We start from the raw sequence: 16,222 nt of genomic DNA, 5'->3' as shown, positions 1-16,222 counted from the left end.
TAGTCAGTTATGTCTTGGTATTACTATGGCTCCTCAGAATTTAAGTAATCTCAAAGCATAGATTAGAGTTGATAAATAATGTTTCCACCTTGACTTTAGACAGTGGTGATGTCAATTTACTCATCAACCATCTTATTGCTCTATGTCAATTCAACATCAATTAAATTTTTTTAGAAGGGTACTGAATTAGAGGGATACTCTTTCTGTAGATTATATCGTTTGATCGAACTGGATAAATAGTTTATTGTGTTTCTTGTCTTTTATATTCCTCTTCCTAGATAAGTTGTTCTCGTATTACAAATAGAGTTATTTTTTCTGAAAACTATTTATTTCAGTTGTCATTATTATTTGTTATTAAATATCAAATTTATTGGTGTGATTGAACATTTCAATTTCTAGACATATAGTTCCATATTTTTTTTGTCAAATTTTCTCAAATATCATATTAGTTGTTTCTCAATCAAATAAGCAAGCGACCTCAATAGCAAATATAAAAAAATGTATTTATTTATAAAAAGTGAGTAAACATTTAATTATAAAGAAGTAGTGTCTGAAATGTAATCAGAAGCTATGAAACATGAAACATGAAAAAATTTCATGATTAAATGGCTAAGGCAATCATAGCTGAAATGAAAAATAATTCTCAAACCATCCTTTTAGACTCTATATAGTCATAGCTGAAATGAAAAATAATTTTCAAACCTCATTTTAGACTCTGTTTCTATATAGTTTCTATATAATTCTTATGTATTTTCTAATTTCCTATCAATTTCAATAAGTGATTGTTATCAATTTCAATAAGTTATTGTTGGTAAATCACGTTACGCACTTACACTTAACAGTAGCGCCATGATTTTTTTTTATGTTACAAAATTTAGTTTTTTTGAAATTAAAGTTGTTCATTTTTTTTTTTAAACACAAAGTTGTTCATTTTGATTTAGAAAAGTTAATCACAGAACATGTGTAAACAAGTATAGAAATTTTATACAGTAAAATTAAAATTATATTATAACTTATTAATATGTTATTAGAGAAATTTAACTTTAATATATGTATATGGTGAACTATAAAAAAAACATATAAATTTAATATATAATGAAATATGGGTATCCAATAACTAAACCAAATTATTATTATGGGTACCGGTTTATATTTGGATAACAAAATGGTTACCCGATTTTATATTTTAGCATTTGGATTGGGTTTTAAAAAGTGGAATAATTTGAATATCAATTTGGTTATGGATAACCGGTTTTTTTGCACACCCCTAATTCAAATACCTTGGAGTATCATTGTCGAGTCGAAAAATATCTATCCACTAATGCAGGCTGCTGATAGATAGAATTGTAAAAAAGGATCAAACATTAGACTTCCAAATTACTCAATTATGTGGGTTGTCTTCAATAGATCAATAGTGTGTTGTTTGTTGTTACCTCATACTAGATGCAAGTCTTTTCGTTACCGCACAAAGTTACTCGAGAAATCAAGTCATTTGTCGGAGCTACCTGTGGAGTGGAGACAATTATCAAGAAAGCACCGGTGGCTTAGGAGAGAATATGCAATCCAAAAAATGAAGGAGGCTTAAATGTTACGTCCCTTCATGAATGAAACTAAGCGCTGATTGACAAATTGTTATGGAACCTCCAAGAAAAATCCCATAAATTGCTTAGAATGCCGTAAAATATTTATTTATCAAACTTTGAAATTTTTTAAAATGAAAAAATTAAATATGAATTTTTTAAACATGTTTAGAATGCTTTAAAATATTTATTTATCAAACTTTAAAATTTTTTAAAATGAAAAAATTAAATATGAATTTTTCAAACATGTTTAGAATGCTGTAAAATATTTATTTATCAAATTTTGAAATTTTTTAAAATAAAAAAATTAAATATGAACTTTTTAAATTTCCAAAAACAATAATGAAAATAATGAAAATCTTAACTTAGAAATCAAATTTTGAATTTCTTTTTTTCAATGAACTTTTTAAAACATTCTAAACATATCTGCAAAATAATCATTCAAAAATATACATTAATTTAACACTAGGGATCAAAATTACATACATAATAATTTTGTAGAGAACAAAACCTATATTTTTTTATAGAGACCAAAAACAAATTTTGGTATTTTATAGGAATAAAAATATGTTTAACTATTATTATTATTATTATTATTATTATTATTATTATTATTATTATTATTATTATTATTATTATTATTATTATTATTATTATTATTATTATTATTATTATTATTATTATTATTATTATTATTATTATTATATGTATCTAAATAAATATGACTATCACCATTTCGTTTATGCTTGCTCATTCAGTATACATTATAAATTTCCTCCAATAGAATTCCGTTTGTTAATGAACATAACAAGAATCTTCAATCTTCTATAATTTTATGCATAACTTACAAAACATTAGCATTCATTATCAAAACATTGGATAAAACACCACATTGACAATTAGTAAAAAGTAAAAATGATATGCAGAAACAATGGTTTGCTTAGTGGACATTAGTTATCACTTTTTTATGAGTAGTGGTTATTTTAACATTTAATTTCACTTAGTGGTTAATTGATCTTATAAATCTCACATTTTACTACTTATCGATAGCCTTTATAGCTTTTTAGCCTTTTTAACACAACTATTTCAAGACGCGTCAAATTATGCCCATTTCGTATTGTACAGTCTTATGTGAGGTAAACTGCTGGGAAGACATCTTCCTGCATAATACTTTGATATATGGTCGTACATATATTTGATGACAAATATTTATAGTATCAAAAATTAATTTAATAGTTGATTATATAAAGCATATTTTCTTAAATTATATTTCATTTATTTTTTGTAGGTATTTTTAAATATTTGAATATAATAATTTAATTTAGTTTTATAACAATGCTAACTTGTTTTTTAAAGACGCATTTGAAAGACTTCAAAAATAAAAGTATATTAAAATAAATTTTAAAATGTTTAAAATATTAACTGAAAAGTTGAAGAAATTCATATAAAGTTTCTTAAAATGTGGCAGATGTTAACAATTTTCATATTTATATTATGGAAGATATTATGTCCATTCCATCTGCATTAGTGCGTCTTATGATCAATTAATAATAAAATCGGAAAAGAGAAAAATATTATTATTAGAATTATATTAATGGCTATTTTAATTTATCATTGTTATATGAGATTTGAATTATGTTTATTGAAATTTGATGAGGATTTTTGGTGACTTGTATGTATGTTAGATTTATCTAATATTTTGTAGGCCGCACTTAATTGTTATTTTAGTTTGTGAAAAATAGGTTAATTATAAATTTGATGGGATGTGTAAGTAGACTTTTTTATTGGTTAAATGATTTTTTAATTAAAACCTGAGTATATTACTTCATTGGTGTGAAAAAAAATGTGGGTCCTAACCCTTGATCCATAATGGGCATGTTTTCTCTTTAATCACTTAATCAGAAATAGAACATATGGCTTCACAACATGTGCTATTGAGAGTTGTGAACGAGAGTAAGAGATACATAGGAAGATGCAATCACTTGTGTTTTTCAGAATTACGAATCAAAGTGACAAAAACGGAAACCCTTATTCCCAAATAATAACTTCAACACGTAAGTGTTATGTTCTAATATCATATAATTGATCTGTGAATTTTTTCTACTAACATTTGGTATGAAATCTTATATTATATAAATTAGGATTAAATAATTTGTTCTGATTTCGGTTATTTGTATGGTTAGCTAATCTTTAACTTGACTGGAATCTTTTAATCTATTGGATTATTTGAAATTACAAAGATATTTGAAAGGTTATTTTTAGTTTTTAGAAAAAGAGGCATGTGTGATTAATTTACGTGCAATATTAAAATTGATACTGATGAGAACATAAGTTTATTAGGAATGCTATATTGTTTAAGTTCGTGATTGATTCATGATTTTTTTAGGCAAGAGAAATTTGATTTTTATTCAAGAACTTTTATAAATTATTGTTTGTGATTACCACCAAAGTGAGATAAGTCCTTTTAATTCATAAAAGCCTCTTTGTAGTTTGAGGAATGATTTTCGCTTATTACTATAATTGGATTACCAAAGGAGGACAATTGTATGTAGAGATTGCGGTTAGTTAAGGATATAACTATTGGAGATGCTTTCGTCTAAGAGATTTATCTACCCAAAGGAGATAAATTTCTTTTCTTTTTTTTTTCTAAATCTAATGTATGTTCACTGAGTAGCTTATTCTTGAAATTTGTGGATAAAGTTTTTGGAGGTGTTTTGGTTTAAAGAATTTATCTTCCCAAAGGAGATAGATTTTTGAACCCAATGTATGCTTATTGAGTAAATCATTTGAGGTTCTAACCTTGGTTACGATCTGGGTTTGCGCATTCCACCTAAAGGGACTTGCATGATATTGTTGGCCTCTTCGTGATAGCTTATGTTCATTGAAGCAATATCTTGTCTTTATTATTTGTTCTAATGCATTCCAACTTTGTCTCAACAATGACCTTCTCCATGAACAATTAATCCACTTCTATTGAGATCCTGAATGGGTATAATTTTATGAAATGGAAGCAAGACTTATAGTTTTCATTAAAGTTTGTTGATCTTGACATGGCATTGCGTGAAACTAAACCTCTGATCAATGATCAGAACATACCTGAAGAGAAAGAAAAATTAGCTAAGTGGGATATGAATATTCGACTTAGCTTGTATGCTATTAAGTGGACCATTTCTAAATATTTGATCAGCGCATTACCTTAAAAAGAGAATGCTAAAGAATATCTCACTGCTACTGAGAGAGGTTCCAAGTATCTGATAATGTTGAACCTGGATATTTAATGAAGAAACTCACGGACAATAAATATGATAACTGTGGGAGTGACAGGGAGTTCATTCTAAGGATGGTTCATGCTTAAACCAAACCAAAATCCCATAACATTGACCTCAATGAGTATTTCATTGTGTCTTATGCCTTAATACTACTACAAAATATACTTTTTGGTAACACTATATTACTACAGTTGTCTAAATAATTGTAGTAATAACTCATATTCGCTCGCCTTAATTTTGTAATATTTATTAAAATATATTTTATCACAGTCATTCAACACAACCGTTGTGATATATTAAAGGTTACTTGCTTCGATACCCAGCACCAATAATTTTTTCTTCTTTTCCTTACAAAAAGGAATGTCATTATACTCTTGCAAATATATTAAATAAAAAATACTCGTCATCACGGCTAATACTAGAAACCGTTGTGAATAATACTTACATATTATCAAGGTTTATTTTAATAGCCGTAAGTTTTACTTATATATATATATATATATATATATATATATATATATATATATATATATATATATATATATATATATATATATATATATATATATATATATATATATATAAGTGAAGTTATCAACTTTTTCCTCAAAATAGTCGTCACTCTCTTAATAAAACCCTAACAAAGCTTTTTTTTCACATTTAGCGAACTCGTCCTCAGTTTCAACTTCAAACTTAAAGGTAATCAAGTTCATCCAATTTCTCTTTCATTTTCTTCTTCATAAGTTTTCTTTCTTTTTTTCTCAAAACAAACCCTAACATCTCTCTCTCTCTCTCTCTCTCTCTCTCTCTCTCTCTCTCTCTCTCTCTCTCTCTCTCTCTCTATCTCTCTCTCTCTCTCTCTCTCTCTCTCTCTCTTCCAATGCAAAAAACTCATCCAGATACTAGTTCATATCTATTCAAACTAAAAGGAAATCTTCTTCATTAGCTTTTTTACATTTTTCATATTTGTTCCATGTATGACACTATTTCTTCTTAAAAATAGTTTTTTCATTCTGTATGATTTACTTCTCTTTTGGATTATGTTTCCGTTTATGTTAAGATGCTATTAATACTAGTTTATATTTTTAAAACAGGTTAACATTATTTAAGTTGCTTATAATTTTAAATATGGTTCAAGAGAACCCATACTATGGGTGTGGTTCATAAATGGTTTGTGTTGCTACAGAGAAACAATATAAGAATTATGAAGCTATTGTGGAAGCTTCATCTGCCTTGTATTTTTTCTTCATAACAACACAAAGTAGATCAAATTCAAATCATTTGAATCTTTTCAATAAAAGGTATGTTGTTGTTTTGTTGATGTATGTTGTTGTTCATAAATGGTTTGTATTGTTGTTGTTGATAAGTGTATGTTGTTGATGTTGTTGTTGTTGATGTATGTTGTTGTTGAGTTTATTATAATGTATGTAGATGGCTTGTTCTACTAACCCTTCATTGAACACGCATTAATTTAAAGTGACTTAGAAAATAATAATTTGAAAATTATGTTATATTTGAAAACCAACTTAGATCAATCAATGTTTTTCAAATTGAATTCATCTCGTAATTCATATATCGCTCTTTAGCACGTAGAACTTGGTTCAATGCCCCAAATTCTTTAAATAAACACTTCGTTCTCTTTCAGTTAATATTTCAAAACATCAAATTTATTGAGAACATTTGAATCATCTTCATCGCTGTCGTCATAATAATTATCATCATCGATTAAAATAATGACGATGATAGCGATGATGATGATTTTGAATAATTTAACATATTGATGCTTTGAAAAATAAACTAGGAGAGAATGAATCGTTGCTTTGAAAAACTCAGGGCATTGAACCAAGTTACATCATTAGGAAGGGGTTTCTTTGAATTTAATTTTTTCTCTCTTGAAGATGTTCAAAGAGTGTGATTGGTTTATTTCAAGGCCTTAAATCAGAGAATCCTTAAGCTTTTCCCTTGGTCTAAGGACTTTGTCTCTTCAACGCTTAAAAAACTTTTTTCTAAGTCTCGATAAGGACATGCGGTTTCTCTCAATAATATTGGAAACCTCATATAATCTTTGCTTTTATGAGTCGTGTAGGCACTCCAATCTGCATTGAATTCGCTTCCAACAAATCTTCTTTTGAAAGACCTTTTGGACACTTTGTGCGTGTTCGGTTAATATTGATTTATCAAAAGAATTCAACTACAAAATCTTAGTGGAACGTGTTGGATTTACTTTCTTCATGGACATTGAATAAGAAAAAGTTCTTGATTATTTCTCCTTTTTCTCTTGCATTGGTCACTCCTTAAGAAACTGTAAAATAAAGGATAAATCTCATGGGAAAGACAAATATCATGTTCAGAAAATAGCTAAATCAATTTATGGTCCTGTTGGAAATAAATCAGCCCCTAATGATGGCAATAACATTGTTCTGGAACTTGTTTTACAAGTTAATGTTGAGACATACCAAATCTTACACATGATAGAAGTAAATAATAGTGAGCGCAACATTATTGGGGATCATGGAGATACTATTTAAATAAGGGAAATAAAGGAATGCTCTGTTAGTGAGATCATTAAGGCTACACAGGTAGATGAAATTGTTTTTGAAACTCAAGCCATTGTTGAATTTTAAAAAGAACAAGTGAAATATTTCTTTAAAAAATTCAGGGTAAAGGAATTTCAAGTGATTACTTAGAGAAGAAAAAACAAGAAAAATCAAAATCTTCCAACAAAACTAGACCTAAGTCTAGTCACTCAAAATTGTCCTTATGAAGAGCCTCTTTTGAAATATTAGTGGAGTTGCACAAATCTCTTATAGACTTTACCTTAAGAGATTGATCACTAAGAATAACCTTGATTTTGTGTTCATTATTGAATCATGGATGGAATTTTCTAATTTCCCTCAAAACTGGCTGAATTCTCTTGGTCTCAAGCCTTTTGCTTTCAATCAAAGACTTGATCTTTTTCAAAATCTTTGGTGCTTCTGTAATTCTAATCTTGATCCTTTGATTGTTAAATGTCATGACCAGCATATTGCTTTCACTTTGAGGATTCATAATAAACTTATAGGATTCTCTGTCATTTATGTTTCCACTTGCTACTTGCATAGGAGACACCTTAGGCAAAATATTTGTTCTCAATTTTCTAATACTCATTGGTGTTTGATAGAAAATTTTAATGCCATTATTAGTATATATGAGTATAGGGGTAGTCATAGTCTTGCTAGCATTCTTATGATTGTTTTTTCAATTGGTAGAATTCTAATCACTACATTCATATTTCTACTATGGGAAGCAAGTTTACTTGGAATAATGGTAGGAAAGGTAGGAACTTAGTTGAAAAAGATTGGATATAGTGATTTACATTGTGGATTGGCTTGATGCTTGCTCCACTGTTGTTTGCAACACTCTAACTAAAATGAAATATGGCCATTATCCTATTTTGATGAGTTGCGACTTTGGGGAGACCAAATATATTTTTCAATTTAAATTTCTCAAAATCTGGTCCCTCTCTGGTGAGTGCAATGATGTTATTAGAAAGTATTGGATGACCAAGGGTTATCGGTTTCCCCATGTATATTCTTGATAAGAAACTTAGAATTCTCTATTTTAATATAAAAAACTAGAATAAAACTCCCTTCGGTCATGTCCAAACCAAGGTTATAGAAGTTGAAAAAGCTTTAATTGACATTCAATCTGATATTGAGGCTTAACGTACTAACGATCTCTTGCAGATTCAAGAAAGGAAAGCTTAAAGTGATATTGAAGTTGTCCTGAATCTGGAGGAAGAAATTTGGAAAAAAAAAGTCTAGATTGAACTGGCATACTGCTGGGGATAGAAACACCAATTTCTTCCCCAATTATGCTAAGATCATAAGGAAAACTAGTGTGATTTACTCTTTGAAAATCAAAGATGATGTTGTTACTCACAAGAACACTCTTGAAAATCATATTAAGCATCATTTCAAAAACCATTTTAACCAAAACACTATTTTGAAGAACAATGGAATGATATAAGCTAACATCCCTAATTTGGTTGATGATTAAACTAACATCATGCTTACCAAAATTCCTTCTGAAGAAAAGATACACCTAATTGTCGTGAATCTTTAACGAGACTCCACTTCTAGTCGTGATGAGTTTGGAGCTTTATTTTATGAAAAATATTAGGATATTATTAAAATAGATGTCATTAATGCTATCACCCAATTTTTTGTGCACGCTTGGATTTTTCCTCATTATAATGCTAACACTATTTTTCTGATCCCTAAAATTATTGAAGCTGATAGTTAAACAAGTTTAGGCCTATTTCTCTTCCCAATTTTAAACAAATTTTTTTCACTAAAATCATTGTCGACCGGCTTTCCATTATCATTCCTTTCCCGATTTCCCCTAAACCAAAAGGCTTTGTTACTAGTAGAAACATTAGAGATAGAATTTGCCTCAATTCTGAGGCTATAAATATTTTAAACAACAAGAGTTGTAGTGGTAGTGTTGCCCTAGAAATTGACCTTTCTAAATTTTTGACACCCTTAGTTGGTCCTTCAGCATAAAAACTCTTGAGTGCTTTGGTTTTAGATGTAAGTTTGGAAATTGGATTCTGGTTGCTCTTAAAAGTGATTTTCTATCCATTGGTGTGTGACAATTAAACCCTCTATCTCCTCTTCTTTTTTGTCTTGCAGAAGAAATGTTTAGTAGAGGGGTCTCCAAATTGGTTGATGACAACCAAATTAACTTGATCGGTGGATCTAGAAATGGTTATGTTATTTCTCATACTCTTTATGCTAATGACATTATAATCTTTGGATAGAGGACTAAAAATCTATCAAATCTATTGCTAACTTGATAACTAGCTATACTAATTGCTCTGGACAATTTTGTAATACCTATAAATCTCTAATTTATGCAGTCGGCATGTTTGCTAATAGACATAGAAAGTTGGCTGATTTTCTTGGCTTCATTATGGCTTTTCCTCCTTTCATGTACCTTGGAGCTCCTATATTCATTGGAAGATCTAAAGTTACTCATTTCCAATTCATTGCTGATAAAGTAAGGATCAAGCTTGCTGCTTGGAAAGATAGCCTCCTTTCTATTGTTGGACATGTTCAACTTGTTAGATTTGTCATCCTTATCATGTTAATTCATTACATTGATGTGTAGAATTGACCATCCAACAACATTAATGTCGTTGAAACTTAAATGAGAAATTTTATATGGAGTGGCAATTTGGATAAAAGAAAAGTGGTAATTGTTGAAAATTCTTTGCTTGACCCTTGGCTAGATGAACCTTTAGCTTCTGAGTTCAAAAATCCTGAAAAATTCCATAAAACTTACAACCAAAGTGAGTGATTTCTTAAAAAAACAAAATTCGGGACATCCATGTGAACTTGTCAACTGTTTTCCCTAATCTGCAGGTTTTGTTTTCTAAGGTTCACATTCCAGATAGAGATTTGGAGGACTTGGTTGTTTGGTGTAATTCTAAGAATGGCCTCTTATGCTTGAAACAAGCTTATAATCTCATGGATAAACTCAAGCCTTGTGTTGTTTGGTCTATTTTCCCATGGGACAAAAACATTCCTCTCTCCAAATATTTGCTTGTTTGGAGATTACTTCACAACAAAATCCCCACAGATGACAATATGGCTATTCGTGGCTTTACTTTTCCTTCCAAGTGTGATATGTGCAGAGTTCTTGCTGAGTCTTCAAACACTTGTTCTTTGATTGTACTTTTGTCAGGAACATTTGGGATTGGTTCAGAGCTTCTTTTGATATTCAATCTAACATATTGACTTTCTTGGACTGCAAGTCAGTTATTCTTGGTAACTAGTCTTCTCAAGGTCAATCTATGGTAATTGTTGGCATTGTTAACATCTTTCATTAGGTTTGGGTTTATAGGAACCTTTTGAAATATGAGGAAAAGATCACTCATTGGAAAAGTTGCATCTCTAACATATTTGTTCCAGTTAAGCTTGCGGGAAATCTTATTTCCAAGTCTTCCAACTTTTCTATCTCCAACTTCACCTTTGTTGAAAAAAATCGATATCTCCATTCATCCTAGAAAGCCTTTAGCAACTAAAGATATCCTCTGGTCCCCTCTTCCTCTAGGGTGGTTCAAATGCAATATTGATGACCTTGCTAGATGGATTCTTTTGTTGACTTCTTGTGGTGGCATTTTCAGAAATGACACATCTTGTCATGTTGGTAGATTTTGCAAGTTTCTTGGTTCAAAGACTGCTGTGTTATGAACTTTCTACTACTATTATAGCCATTGAAATTGCTATAAAGTGCAATTGGAAGAAGATTTGAATTGAAATAGATTGTCTTCTTGCGGTTAAAGTTTTCTCTGATTCTAGTGTCATCCCTTGAAGAATCAAAACTAGATGGCTCAATTATGTGTCCTTTAGTAAGTCTATTGATTTCATCATCTCATATATTTAGAGTAGCCAATTTTTATGATAATTTACTTACTAACTTAGGTCTAACAACTTAAAAATTACTTCTAATTTACTCATGTTCATTGTAACTTAAGTTAGATATTCCAAGGCTTAAACTATCTTAAGGGGTTTTGATTTGGTCTATTGTATTCTTGTATCTTTTTGCTCTTTAATATATTGGTTTTCTTTTGCTAAAAAAAGTATCACTTTCAATTATTCGAAATCGGCTAATTATTTTGTAGCTGTAAACCATATTTTATAACTTTTTTCCGCCTCAAAAGTAAATTTTGCGACTTCTCGAAACCAAATTGATGACTAAAAACCTAGGTGCTCATGCACCTAACAAATTACTTTTCATTAAAAAAGAATAAAACTACTTTTCCGCCATAAAAGTATTCACCTACATTTGTTACTTCTCGAAACCTAATAACTTTTCTACACACTACGTACTAGTGTTGTTAAACAGTGAATATATTTTGTCGTGGCAGACATGATAAATAATGTTTTGGCATGATTAAATCAGGCTATATTGCTGACTCAAAACATTCTCAGCAAACAAAAAAGTTGATATTAAATTATAGTAAATTATAAGTGGATTTTGACGTAAACAAATGCAGTTTTACTACCTTTTATTAGTTTGAAAGTGGAAGTACACACGATGGTACAAGAATGGTACTACAACAATTTGCTTAGTGTGGTTTAATCTATTTTCAGCCAAACGTTAATTCTCAAGTTGCTTATTCTCTGTAGCAAACTTTATTTTCCCTCATCATCTTAATTTCTCAGTGCTTAAATGTTACTGCTTATATAATTTAATATCTGCAATTGGAGTTTGGAAGCATATGATAAAACTTTTCTATTAAAATAAATAATTTAATCTACATTAGCATGAACTTTTTTAACACGGTTGTCAGTGGCTGAGTGGAGTTAAGGATTATTAGGAGAAGAAAAAGTAGTAATAATTATTACCTCCTCAATTTCGTTGTAAGTTTCACATTTGAAAAAACAGAATAATATGATTATTGCTTTAATTTTCAATGAGTAAATATTGCTATATTAAAAAGCGTATTGAGATTAAATTATTCATGATATAAAGGGGAGAATGACTTAAATATATATTTTTTTCATAATGGATAACTACACGTTTAAACATGATACCTTACATGATATGCAAAGTTTTTATATTTAATTCGTATGATTTTGGTTATAATATGAGTAAGATATGCTTACAAAGTTAGTACATGATAACACGTAACTTTAGATGTTTTCATATATACTATGAACATAAAGTTTGGCTATTTCTATTTAGAATCGGTAAGTAATGCATTTGTAAGCAATTCAAAAGTTTGTGTAGATTGGACGACGAAATGTCAATATTTTTCACAAAAAGATACAAACGGTCTGAATAATTACCTCTTAATACAAGATAGAGGTAAAATAATTCAGTAGTGAAAATTACAAGCCATAGATGAAGTATTAGTTGACCTAAACTACTTCAAAAAAACAAGCATTATAGCACTAAAACACTTGTCGAAGTTAAAAATATTACCTCAGAACAAGATAGATAGTGTACGTTTCTCATCACCCACAGGTTCCACAAAATTGCAAGCCAAATTATTCCTACAGTTAATCTTTCGTCTACCGCCTTAATTTTGTCAAAATGACCCAAATAATTTTTTAACTCAACATTCGTCAAAATAACTGAGACCCCTATCCACTCTCCAACTTTGTTCCAAATCCTTCTTATGAATGGACACGACTCAAATAGGTGGTTGGCATTCTCCATAATGTTAAAACAAAACACACAACAGCAGTCCCTTTCCTCTACCGAAATTCCTCTTTTCTTCAATTGATCTCTTGCCGGTAACCTTCCTAAAATGTATCTCCAAGCAAAGATACCACCTTTAGAGGGAACTTTCAGCTCCCACATAAACCTCAGCCCCCTTAGCACTACAGGCTGCAACCCAACATCAGCCCCTGTTCTTCTAAATTCTGCAGCATACCCTTTAACAGAGAAGCCTTTCTCTTCATCCGCAGCCCAAAAACACACGTCTATGCCATTTTGCTCCAGAGTGAATTGTTGCAGCTGATCAGATAAGTTACGTAACAACTCGAGGTCATCAACATCCGCATCTCTCAACAATTATCAACGCCCCACACCCAATCCGAACCTTCCCTAAAATTTGCCTCCGCAACTGACATGATCGGAGAAACAGCTTTGGCATACAACTCCGAATAAGCTTATGAGATAGCTTGATTCCCCGTCCACCTACTGAACCAGAAGGACGGTAAATCTCCATTTTTGACCCTGCAATGAAACAAAACGGAAACAGAAAGGCCCTTCGAACCTTCACAATTGTTAATCATTATTAAATCACGCCACCCTATGGAATCACCCTTTGTTATAATGCTCTTATCATTAACAAACATCTTAACCTCCGAATTAATATACCTATGCTTTAGCAAATTCGACCAAATCGCGTTTTCCTCCGATAAGATTTTCCATTTCCATTTCATTAGGAGCGAGACATTCATACAATCAACATCTCTAAGGCCCAACCCGCCTTCTTCTTTCGGTTTGCAAACGTTACGCCAACTAACCCAATTGATACATCTATCTCCTTCCACCCCCCCCCCCCCCCACAAGAACCTTCTTTGAATACTTTTGATCTCGTTTAAAACTTTCTTAAGGGCTCGATAAAACGGAGCCCACGAATTGTAAATATTTGTTTGGGTTATATTTTATCATATTTGAGACTCTTAACATATCTACACCGCATGAAACAATCGGCAATTGGAACGTGACATGAGTAGTTTAATGATAGAACGTAGATGATTCAACGGATCTATAAATAGTTTAATAATAGAACGTAGGTGATCCAACGGATCTTGATTAATCCGATACATTATGAAATTTGTATTTTAGGTCTATTTAAACATTATAAAGTGGCTTGTAAGATAATAATCACCCTCAATTATAAATAAATTTTCTTGTCATATCTCATTCAATGTGACTCTTAACACATGTCTATAACTATTAAACATATGGAGTGTAGCCAAAGCATTTTGATAGTGAAAACCTAATTGTAATGGGTCCACTAAATTGGATATGATCTGATATCATCTTATAATTTGACTTGACTTTGTTAACAATAGAGATGATAAAGTAGAGAAGAAGAAAGATACTAGAATTTCAACCATGTGAATATCATAACTAATGAAAATCAGAGTTACAAATAAGATATAAAATAAAACATAAATAAACTAAATAACTCTAAGCCCAACTATAACAAAAGATCCAATACATATGTAAATATGTGAGGACACCTTTCAACTATCTTTTAGAGATGAAATTCAAATCTATTTAATGTTATTTAACTCATTTCTACAAAATCGACTTGTAAAGTGAAAATTACTACCTTTATAAACTTATGTTCATGTCATATCTCATATAATGTAGGACAATTAACACAACACCCTTGTACCAAAAACAAAATATTTAGAGTCTGGCATGAATGAATTCAGGGCCGGCCCTGTGCATGTGCAGGAAGTGCTACAGCACATGGCCCCAAATTTTAGGGGTCCCAAATTTTTAAAAGGTCCAATATTTTTTCTGTAAATATTAATTGAAATAAATAAAATGTTATAATAAAAATTCAATAAATCAAAAAATGTTATAATAAAAACTCAATACATACAAAAATTGAGATAGATCAAAATTCAAAATAATTTTAATTAAATAGATTATTGATTAATACATAAATGTAATTTTTATGTGTCTTTTTTAATTATTATAGTTGTATTTATATTTTAAATTTGGGCGTATTTTCAAAATTAGAACGGGGCCTCTGCGTTGATTGGGTCGGCGCTGAATGAATTAATAGTAAAAACCTGGTAGAATATCATCAAACGAATCTTGAATGTACTATAATATCATATTAAACTTTTATATAAGGTCTAAGTCAACCTTAAAAAATGAATTGCAAGGTGAAGATTGTGTCACTTATATAAACTATTAGTAAGTTATATCTCATCCAATATAAATGATGTCAGATAAGGTCAGTGCATCAAGTGTTACAACTAATATTATGATGAGTACAACTGAATATCAAATATAAAGACTGATTTTAACGTTGAATTTAATATTTTTGAAATAGTTGAACAAAAAAGTTTTGAGTTGGTTGAAAAATATATCGATAAAATATAAAAGGTTGTAAAATTAAAAATCAAAAAGATGTTATACGACTAGGCTAATTTTAGAGTTTCTATTGTACTTATTATTTGACGTTATCAATTAAATTTGTTATGATATGTTATTAATTATTCTTAAGATTATCTAATCTTAGTAGGAATGACAACGGAGCGGGACGGAGGCGGGTTTATGCACATTCAGCCCCCCCTTAATCCAACCTTGCCCCTGCTCCCAAATTCAGCCGGGGTTAATAATTTGTCCCCCACCCCATCAACAAACGGGTTTCCCTGCCTCGCTCCTGCCCCCACCCGCATAAATTATAATTTTTTAAAATACTTATCTTTTTCCAATAATAATAAAAGTTAATAACTAAACTAAATAATTAATTGTCTTAAAAATAATCATAATGCTTGATCATTTTTATTCAATTTATATTTTCAAAATAATAAATAATAATTCTAATAAACATGATATTTTTAAAAAAGTGTGAATGAATAATGAAATATTAAAAATAAGGATAATAAATTAAATTGAATAGACGGGGCGTGGGTGGGTGTGGGCAGGCACTAGCATCCTCCCGCCCCTGCACCCGCACCCGTAATTAAAAACTGAGTTTTCCCGCCCCCAATTAAATCGGATTTTCCCTATTAAATTCGGTACGGGGCCGAAGTTATCGGCTTAGAAGAACTCCTCGATTTCTAGGTAAGTTGCAATTTAATGTTAAATATTTTGAATAACAAACTATATGAGTTTTAA

This window comes from Vicia villosa, linkage group LG4, assembly GCF_029867415.1.
Source record: "Vicia villosa cultivar HV-30 ecotype Madison, WI linkage group LG4, Vvil1.0, whole genome shotgun sequence".
NCBI classification, from domain to species: domain Eukaryota; kingdom Viridiplantae; phylum Streptophyta; class Magnoliopsida; order Fabales; family Fabaceae; genus Vicia; species Vicia villosa.
This window is presented reverse-complemented; position numbering follows the sequence as displayed.